Below are 11,093 nucleotides of genomic sequence, written 5' to 3'. Positions count from 1 at the left end.
ATAGTGGAACCTAATTAAAAGTTGTCACGAGCAAATAAATAATTCAACGGGTCCCACTTATGCATGTGCGTGTGTGTGTGTGAGAGAGAGAGAGATAGAGAGAGAGACCCATCGGTCGATGCTCGTAAATACATCTTTCAGCCATATGCATTGCTGATGCTCAGTAAAAACTTATATAGTTGACACAATCATATAGAACATCATAGCACACTGAACTTGCATACAAAAATTTCACGCAGGCGGCACAATCAGGATGGAAGCAGTGGATCGCTACGGGAAGGGCTATGTTGAAACCAACGAAGTCGTACATAACGGTTCATCGTCTTTATCAATGACGGGGAAATATCTTGAATGTTGTGCAAAGAAAACAGATAGACAACACAATAAGTTCTGCTAGCACATTAAGTTGACGTACAACCCTTTCTAAAAAAAGTTCAGGTACAAAATTAGAATAGGTCACAATCAAATGTACTGGCATATCAGTGCTTCACACCCATAGCTCGGATTTAACTAGTATTTGACAAGATTCAGTTGTTACCTCAAATTAGAGCACATCCAGGTAGGCAGCCTTGCCTGTTCTCCCAAAGAAGCAGTGGCCTCCGCCGCGCGATGGAGTAGGCCCTGTGCCATCCATCGTTCCGAGCAACACGGGGAAAGTCTGACGTTGACTCCTGTAATGGATGTCGTCGACGGACCCTGGCACCAGCGGCGACGGCAGGACTTCGATTGATGGATTGACCACTTCTTCGATATGCACGAACACTCGATACAGGTACATCCCTAACGTGGTCCGCGGCGGCCTTGGTGGCAACGAATAGTACAACCCCGGTTCCTGCACCGGTATCTCAACACCAATCACCTTCGGTATGGTGGACAACTTCTTCATCCATGCCATAACCGTCAGAGCCCAGCTGTCTGGAGGAACAAACATACTTACGAGCTCACCTCCAAGGTCGTTGATAAGCTCGTTCATGGACTCGCTATTCCAAGCACGTCGAGGCATGCCGTGGAAGGTAAGCTTTGTTAAAAACTCAAGCTCAGAGGGCACCAAGCCCCATCTTGGGTGCCACTGATCAAAGCTCACCAGTGCGCCATCGCAGAACAAATGTCGGGAAGATTCGAACACAGGACTGCAGTCGAAAGTTGTCCAGAACCTGACGAAGAAATCAGTCGGTGGCGGACAGACCTCGACGAGCAAGTCACTTATTTGGATGCCGTGCGCAATGCCAAGAGCTTTGACAAGGTCGTCCGGCGAGACGGGAGGCCGGTCGCCGTTGATGGTTACCATCAGCACTTTGCCGGCAAACTGGTCGTCAAGCGCCGCCATGCCACTATTGAGCGACAGCACACAGCGACCGAAGGCAGGACGGACCTCAGGATCTCTGGCTCGGAGATCCGCGTTGACCGGTGACATGATAGTGCGCTTGAGTACAGGGAATACATGAGGGGGATTTGGGGAACTGGAGTAGGAATCGAGATTCCAGAGGTGGGGGAGGGGCGGGAGACTGTGAATGAAAAGGTAGCATGAATTTCGAGCACGCACCAATATGCTCTCGACGCGCAAGCGCACGAAAACACCGGTGGCGCCCACATGTCGTCCTAAGAGTCCTTATTCTTTCTTTTTTGGAGAGGCCGGCCTTTTTTCAGGATCTTTTGAGAGCCCAGCCCGAGAGTCAGAATTGACTTGTTTGGCATTGCGTTACTACTCGGCCCATATTCAACGACACCACACTAGCCCAAACAAGTGTACATCATCGAAAAGACACTGAGCTCAAATTATATAACTTGAAAAAAGGAGATATACTCTGAACACTGGAGAATGTTGATGCCCTCATTTAGCCCACTAGTAGTTCGAGACAATAAACAGTTCGAAACAACGATATATACAACATTCAAACACTGATGTAGGGTAGAACCCTAGTGGCCCGATCTTTCACGAAAGGAGAGAATCCCGCGATGAACACGAAGAACACGAGGAGGGAAACAAAGGGAAAATCACGAGGGGAACACAAGAGAACACTCAAACCAACAAGAATGATCACACATGCGCTAGATCCATGAACACAAAGGAGATACAAGATCCAAAGTCAACAATGGACGATACAAGAGGTAGCCAGTTTGTAACGCCCTTGATGCGGCTATATCTCCCACGTGTCGAAGCACGACTTAGAGGCATAACCGCATTGGAAGCAATGTCGCAAGTGAGGTAATCTTCACAACATCCCATGTAAATAAATAAAGGGGAAAGGATACATAGTTGGCTTACACTCGCCATGTCACACAAATACATAAATAACACATTCATCCAAATACACTCAAGTTCCGACTATGGAACCAAAATGAAGATAAACCCCAAATGCAACATAGACCCCAATCGCCCCAACTGGGCACCACTACTGATCATCTGGGAAAGACACGTAGTAACGACGAGAGTCTTCATCGAACTCCCACTTGAGCTTGGTCATATCATCTGGAGCGGTACCATCGGTCCCTGCATCTGGTTTTGGAAGGAATCTGTGAGTCACGGGGACTCAGCAATCTCACACCCTCGTGATCAAGACTATTTAAGCTTATAGGAAAGGCAAAGGTATGATGTGGAGCTGCAGCAAGCGACTAGCATATATGGTGGCTAACATATTCGCAAAAGAGAGCGAGAAGAGCAGGCAAAAGCACGGTCGAACAACTATGATCAAGAAGTGATCCTAGAACAACCTACGTCAAGCATTACTCCAACACCGTGTTCACTTCCCGGACTCCGCCGAGAAGAGACCATCACGGTTACACACGCGGTTGGTGTATTTTAATTAAGATCAACTTCAGGTTTTCTACAACCGGACATTAACAAATTCCCATCTGCCCATAACCGCGGCATGGCTTTCGAAAGTTCAAATCCCTGCAGGGGTGTCCCAACTTAGCCCATCACAAGCTCTCATGGTCAACGAAGGATATTCCTTCTCCCAAGACAATCTGATCAAACTCGGCATCCCGGTTACAAGACATTTCGACAATGGTAAAACAAGACCAGCAAAGCCACCCAGATGTGCCGACAAATCCCGATAGGAGCTCCACATATCTCGTTCTCAGGGCACACCGGATGAGCCAGACGTCGGGTGGGCCATCCCAGAGTTGCCCCTGGTAGCTCCGGACATCGCTCAGTTTGGACCAACACTTAGACAAGCACTGGCCCGAGGGGGGTTTAAAATAAAGATGACCCTCGGGATGCGCGACTCCCAAGGGAAAAAGGCTAGGTGGTGAATGGTAAAACCAATGTTGGGCCTTGCTGGAGGAGTTTTATTCAAGGCGAAACTGTCAAGGGGTTCCCATTATAACCCAACCGTGTAAGGAATGCAAAATCCGGGAACATAACACCGATATGACGGAAACTAGGGCGGCAAGAGTGAAACAAAACACCAGGCATAAGGTCGAGCCTTCCACCCTTTACCAAGTGTATAGATGCATTAATTAAATAAGAGATATTGTGATATCCCAACAAAATATCCATGTTCCAAACATGGAACAAGCTCCAATCTTCACCTGCAACTAACAACGCTATAAGAGGGGCTGAGCAAAGCGGTAACATAGCCAAACAACGGTTTGCTAGGACAAGGTGGGTTAAAGGCTTGGCTTAACAATATGGGAGGCATGATATAGCAAGTGGTAGGTATCGCAGCATAGGCATAGCAAAATAGCGAGCAACTAGCAAGCAAAGATAGAAGTGATTTCGAGGGTATGGTCATCTTGCCTGAAATCCCGCAAGGAAGAAGAACGAGTCCATGAAGAAGACAAATGGACGTAGTCAAACGGGTCCTCACAAACGCGACGTTATCGGAACCAATCCGAAGAATCAACACCGGAAAGAAGCACACAACATAGTAAACAACCAACACATGAACATGGCATGATATGCGGGATGCGGTATGTGATGCATATGCATGATTTGCAAAGGAATGATTGTACCTGGCCTCAACTTGGAAATCCAAGAGTGCCACTGGAAAGGTGAGTTGATTTTGGTCGAAATCGATATAAAGATCACCGGAATCGGATGCACGGTTTGGAAATGGCAAGCAAAACAAATATGGCACCGGTCTGCGATAATCAGCACGAGACCATCTAAATGCAACAAGAACAGCATGCTACAGCACTCTAACATAACAACAAAATACATGGAAGGGATCCACTCAAGATGCTTGACAAAAGATAAACACTGAGCTACGGCTAAATCACACAAGAGCAGGTTCAAACAAGCATGGCAAAAGAGCAAAAGATATCAGCTTCACAGACTTAGTGAAAATACTAACATGACATACACAACATCAGGAAGCAATGTTTAGAGCAAGCAAACAACATGCTACAGGAACATATCATGGCAAAGAAGAGCATGGCATGCTAGTACTAGACGCACTTAACAAAACTCCCTCACTGAACATGATCCAGAAACCTATGGATAAGATGATAGCATCAATGCAAAATGACAAGTTATCTAAGCAGTTTGAGACTTAAGTGGAATAACATGACATGGCAGAAAACAGATTTATGATAGCATGTTTGCAAGCTTGTGTCACTCATCACAGTGCACTTCATGGCATGTAATAAAATCTAGCATGAAGTAGACATGAAAGTGAAGCTACACATGTGCAAAACTATCACATAGCATGATTGAATTTAAAGACACAAAAATGACAAAACGACAATATGATATAAAAGTGACATGTGTGCAAGCTTGCTCAAATGAAGAAATGGATGCCACCAATGGATTCATTGAATTTTTCTAGCCCAAAAACATATATAATATGCATATGTTTATGTATGAAAAATGCACACAAATGCAATAAGTTAAATACTGCCTATAATGTTATTAACCAGATTTGGCAATATCCCACAGATAGGAACATATCATGGCAAAGAAGAGCATGGCATGCTAGTACTAGACGCACTTAACAAAACTCCCTCACTGAACATGATCCAGAAACCTATGGATAAGATGATAGCATCAATGCAAAATGACAAGTTATCTAAGCAGTTTGAGACTTAGTGGAATAACATGACATGGCAGAAAACAGATTTATGATAGCATGTTTGCAAGCTTGTGTCACTCATCACAGTGCACTTCATGGAATGTAATAAAATCTAGCTTGAAGTAGACATGAAAGTGAAGCTATACATGTGCAAAACTATCACATAGCATGATTGAATTTAAAGACACAAAAATGACAAAACGACAATATGATATAAAAGTGACATGTGTGCAAGCTTGCTCAAATGAAGAAATGGATGCCACCAATGGATTCATTGAATTTTTCTAGCCCAAAAACATATATAATATGCATATGTTTATGTATGAAAAATGCACACAAATGCAATAAGTTAAATACTGCCTATAATGTTATTAACCAGATTTGGCAATATCCCACAGATAGGATGTCCAGATCTGGACCTGCCTGATTTGGAAAGATGCCATTTCCAGAAATGAGCTGCGCTGGAATAAATAATAAAAAAAGATAATGAAGGAGGGGTTGTGTGCGTGTGTAAGACGGTGGGGCCCTATTGTCAATGGCACAAAGAAATTAAAAGGCCAAGACAAAAACATGCAGACCCTAGGATTTGATCTCTGGCCTCCTAAGTAGAACAAAGAGGTGCTAACCACTGTGCTAGAGGAGTCTTTGCGATGGACATGCGGAACGGCCTTAATAAAGCAACTAGGCGCTGTGACCAGGATCAAGAAACGGAAGAGCGCGGGAGCCAGGAACTCGTCGGCGACGACATCAAGCCAGCATGGCAGCGCTAGCCACTGCAGAAGTTGCGGCGGGGTTGCGGAAAAGGGATAGGCCTCTCATGTGGGATGCGTAGGTGTGTGCGTGGGGTGAGGTGACCACGGCGAGGTTGTGCATCAGAGATCAGACCGTCCATGGTTACGTCCATGGCGGCCGGCTGGAGGGAAGACGCCGTGTGCGGGTGTGCGGCGAGGTGCGGCGTCCGCGTGGTGTGCAGACAGAAGCAGTGTCTGGTGGGGTGTGCTAGTGCAGCAAGGCGTGCAAATGTGAGGTAAACAAGGCATCGACTTGGCTCAAAACAGCCATGGCGATAGCACGGCAACAGCGGCTCGGACACGACGGGATCGGTGGCTACATGCATGCAAAGAAGCGGTAAAAGAGGGGATTCGATGCGGCTCACCGAGGGGGTGCGGAAGGTGAGCTCGGACGGGCGCGAGGAGGCCGACCCGAGGTGTGGCAAGGAGCTGATCGGGTGATGGTGCTCGGACCATGAAGCAGGGGAAGCAGGGGAGGCGACCGGGCGCTGGACTAGGCGAACCGGCTCGGGGATGTCGTGCGAGGGGTCGCTCCAGAGGAAGAAGAAGGCCGCCGGTGACGTGGATGACGCCGGGCTCGAGCTCGGCTTGGCTCGACCGGCTATGGTGATGGCGACGGCAGGGAGGCACGTTGGGGAGGCTCCCGCCCAACTAACTCCGTGGATCGGTCGAGGAGGGTGACAGGGTGCAGGACGACATTCCGTAGAGGGTCCTGGCGCAGGCCAAACGCGAGGACGACGACGGACGCCGGCGGTTTTCTTCTCTCGGGTGCTCTTTTCTTGAGGAAGAAGAACAACAGAGAAGGAGACGAGTTGTGGCGGCATTGAAGGGAAGAGGAGAAGCTAGGGTAGGGCACAGACGTCGAGGGGTGGTATATAGGGCGCTAGGGAGCTGTACGGCAGCCCATCGAGCGGTGCCATGGCGATCTGATGGCTACTGTTTGGTCGTACAGCGGTGACGTAGGTAGAAGAAGGAGCAGAGGTGGGTTTGGGGTGGATGCCTATGGAGATGGGCTGCTGCTGCTGGAGCTGGGCTCTCCCTTCCCCTCTTATTCCTTATTTTCTCAATTTCCTCAAACAGAAAATAAGTGGGAAAAGCTCAAAGATAAAGTGAAGGCGTGAGAGAGATATAAGAATGTATCTGGAGTCCTTGCATTATGCACAATTTGAATAAATGGACTTGGCAAATTTTATAGATAGAAAAATAATTCAAGTTTGAATTAAATTCAAACTTGAGCCATTTTTGAACCCTGCCAAAACAAGCTCAAAGGATCTGAAATTTGGCAGAGAGGGTGTAGGAATGGTTTAAGATTAATAGGGAAAGAATGAACATTTATGGAGGAAGAAAAATGTCACTTACAAAAATGAAAGAAGGAAGAAGGAAGGAGGAGATGTCGGTGCATGGGCACAGCTTGAGATATAGCAAGGGGGTGATGCACACACACATCAAATATGAGAGTGCAATGCACATGGAAACAACATGAATGACACAATGCTATAATATGATGCATCAGGCAAAGGATGGCATAATGAAAAATGACAAGAGGCCCGTTGCAACAAATGAAATGGCACAATGCAATATAATAAAAGATGAACATGATGCAAGAAGAGAAAATATGGCAAGGCACTCAACATGGTCATGATAACAAACAACTGAAACACATGACAACAATAGAAATAAATGAAGACAACTGGAGCATCGGACTCGGGGCGTTACACGGTTCTTCTCCGTAGAGGAGGTCTTGAATCCACAAGGGGATCTTCCCATGAGGGGTCTTGAATCCAAGGTGGATCTTCTTCGTAGAGGGGCCGCGGTCTCTCTCGTGGAGTAGATCCGATATGGATGAGCAATGCTATATCTCTAAAATGAGCTAAACCAATGCTAACCCTAAAACGTAGGTGTAGGGGGAGTATAGATAGTCGAAGGGGCAAAGGGGTGCATGGTCCACGGCACAGATGCGCTGCACGCAGGCAGGGGGGCCGGATGTCCGGGCCTTCCCAAGACGCCGGATGTCCAGGCGCTGGGGTCGGATGTCCGGGCTGGCAGGGTCCAACCTTGTTGCTCTCTGGAATGGCGGGGTCCGGATTTCCGGGCTGGAGGCCGGATGTCCGGGGGCTCGGGACGCGCCGGATGTCCGGGCTGGTCGCCGGATGTCCGGGCCCTGTAGACTTGGTCGTTGGCTCCTTGCTGATGGTGACACGTCCAGGGGCCGGATGTCTGGGCCAGGACGGGATGTCCGGGTCCTGGAAGCCGTCTCCATCTTCTTTCGTCGTCGCTTCCATGCTTCCCTCGTGGATGGTGTAGTTGTTCCTTGGCGCTTGCACTCCTCGTCGTCGTCCGTAGTGTTCTGACAATACCTATGCATGCACACGAGAGGGGTGTCAAGTAGTATACCATCCTCGAAGGGGTCAAGTGAGCACGTGTAAAGGAGATGATTCACCTTTATGTATGTGAAGTAGATGTCACACGTGTCACTTGCCAAACGGACTCTTGACATGGTGATGTCCATAGGATGCTCCGCATCATCTCCCCTCCCTTGGGAAAGATCCGACCTCGGATCGAAACCCAAATCACCATGAGAAAGAGATGGCGTCGCCGTGTAGGAGTGGTCGATCACCAAGTTCTCGTCATCTTGAAGCTCGAAATGGGCACTCTCCAATGTCGCACCATCTTGGGATTCCTTCAAAAGTAGCAAAGACAACAAACACTTGGAAAAACAAATGTGGTTAGCATTAGTGCAAAACCAAGCATTCAAGAGGTGATTCACCAAACAAGTGTCGTCATCATGCAAAGCATATGGTGTGACAAAGCATTGTGACATGAGATTAAAGCATATCAATCGAGCACAAGCAAATAAATCGTGGGGACAATCATGTGAATGTGAGGTAGTGATGCACATATGTGTGACAAGAGAAGAAGCATCTACCTCAAGTTCATAGCAAGCATGGGCAAATTGCTCAATGAAAGGTCTATGGTAGGCATAAGAAGCATTCACAACACCAAATAAAATGAAGTGTCTAAACACATGGGTCAAGTGTAAGACAATCCAAGCATAATGTGCATTGGATGTAGTGAATATCGTGTGGCACTCAACACAATGGAAAGAGCAATTGTTCATCATGTGTGAGGCAATCAAGGCAAGCATGTAGCAGTCAATGGGACATGGCATATGTGAAGTGATGACATTGTTGCAACCAAACATGTGATAGGAGCAAGTAATCCAAGAATTGGATGCAACACACAAAGCATATATATCATGATGCATGGAATTGTGAAAATGACAAGTGGAAGCAAGATCTCTAACATGTGCGCAAGCAAGGGGTCCAAGATGACAAATAAGTCGCATGGTGCAAGCAACACAAGTAGTATGATCCACAATATGCATGCTCATGGTTTGGGGGTTCTCAAAAGAGAAGGATATCACCTTGCAAGCATGTTCTTGTGCGTCCTTCACAATGCCGAAGTACAAGCAAGTGTGATGTAGAATCGTCGTGGTAGAAGGTGGTTCGCTCTCAAGAGCTCGGATTGTCAACTCACGTGACGTGGAAGTTGACACGAACTCCAAGTATCCTACACATGCACACAAAAAAAGAAAGAACATATGTGCATGGTAGATAAACACATCATCCATCATGATGGTTCTCTTCTCTTGCACATAACCATTAGAAGCACAAGTGCGTGAAGAATATGATGCAACAATGGCAATATTCATGGCACTAGGTATATGGTGCAAAGAGGTAAGACAAGCATGCTTCATAAGGAATATATCAAAATCTCCAAATATATGTGAGAATGCTATGGGGGCAAACTCATTATCAATACTAAAGGCATAATTGCACTCAATACATGGCAAATCATCTAGCATGAGAGAGGCAACATATGGAGAGATATGACAAGAAGCAATAACAATCATGTCGTGCAAACTAGTGGAGCGAAGATGCAACACACTAGAGGAAATCATGGCAATGATGTCATGTGAGTAAATAATAAGCATAGGCAATGCACATGACATATCACAAGCAAGAACACAAAGCAAGATCATAGTATAATCATAGGCATGGGGCACAAAGCAAACATGGCAATAATAAGTGATATCTCCACCAAGCTTGCAAATACACATAGAAATACTAGAATCAATCATCATGTGTAATGCAAAGCATGGGTCACAAATGCATGGCAAAGGCATAGGAATGAGCATATCATGCAAAGTGAACATGGCAAGATGGGCATATAATATGTAATGGACAATAACCCATAGCCAAGTGAGGGCCATGTAGAAGAAATGTGTGAAGTCTTTGCGCGAAGAGAGCGGTGGGAAAGACACTCCATGGGATCCCAAGTCATCATTGCTCTCTAGAGCTCGTTTTGTTAACTCATGGGATTGTGAGGTTGACAAGTATTCGTGGGTACCTACACAAAAGAGACACAAGACAAAGAAATTGTGTGTGTGGTAAATGTACACATCATCCATCATGATGTGTATGTGCATGTCTGAGTTAGCACAAGGTAAGAATTGCTCAAAGAAATTTGATGCATGGTATAAGAACATGTCATCCATCATGAAAGAATAGTTATTGTGTATAACACGATGGGGATGCAAATTGAGAATGCAAGTATATGGCACATCAATAGCATGTTTATTCATGGGAAGCATATGGTGCACACAAGTATTGGGATCATGCAATGAATGGGATGAATCAAAATCTCCTAAAATGTATGAGGAAACATGGGGGTCTCCTCATGAGCAATATTGGAAACATCATATGGAGAAAATGGAAAACATCCAAAACAATGCATATCCGAAGCTAGGTAGTCATGGCATGGCATATGAGATAAATGATGCAAAGGGAGCATATCAATATCATCACAAGAAAAGCAAATGCCAATAACCATGGGCTTGTCATCTATGCCATATGTGCAAATTGGGTTAATTTTAATGGCATATGCATAGTCACTATGAAGAGATTGCAAATATGACATATGATTGATCTCATGCATAGCATATGACAAGTCAAGCGGATTGTCAAATATGATGTGACCTAGAGAATTGTCACAAAAAATCCTATGTAACATGACATCACAACTAAAAGACTCCACATGGAAATCATCATACTCATCATAAATGGGTAAATCATCGCATGGGGAAATCATACTAACATGAAGCATGTCAATAGGGGGATCAACATCATGCAAGCAATCAATGTCATGAATGTCCACTAGTGGGAGTAGAGCATCACCTTCACCTATATTACCTTTGTCATTCCACTCATGTGGTGTAGGTGAGGTG

Source organism: Triticum urartu, chromosome 7A (assembly GCF_056163025.1).
Source record: "Triticum urartu cultivar PI428250 chromosome 7A, HENAU_Tu73, whole genome shotgun sequence".
NCBI lineage: Eukaryota > Viridiplantae > Streptophyta > Magnoliopsida > Poales > Poaceae > Triticum > Triticum urartu.
Note: the sequence above shows the minus strand (reverse complement) of the source record.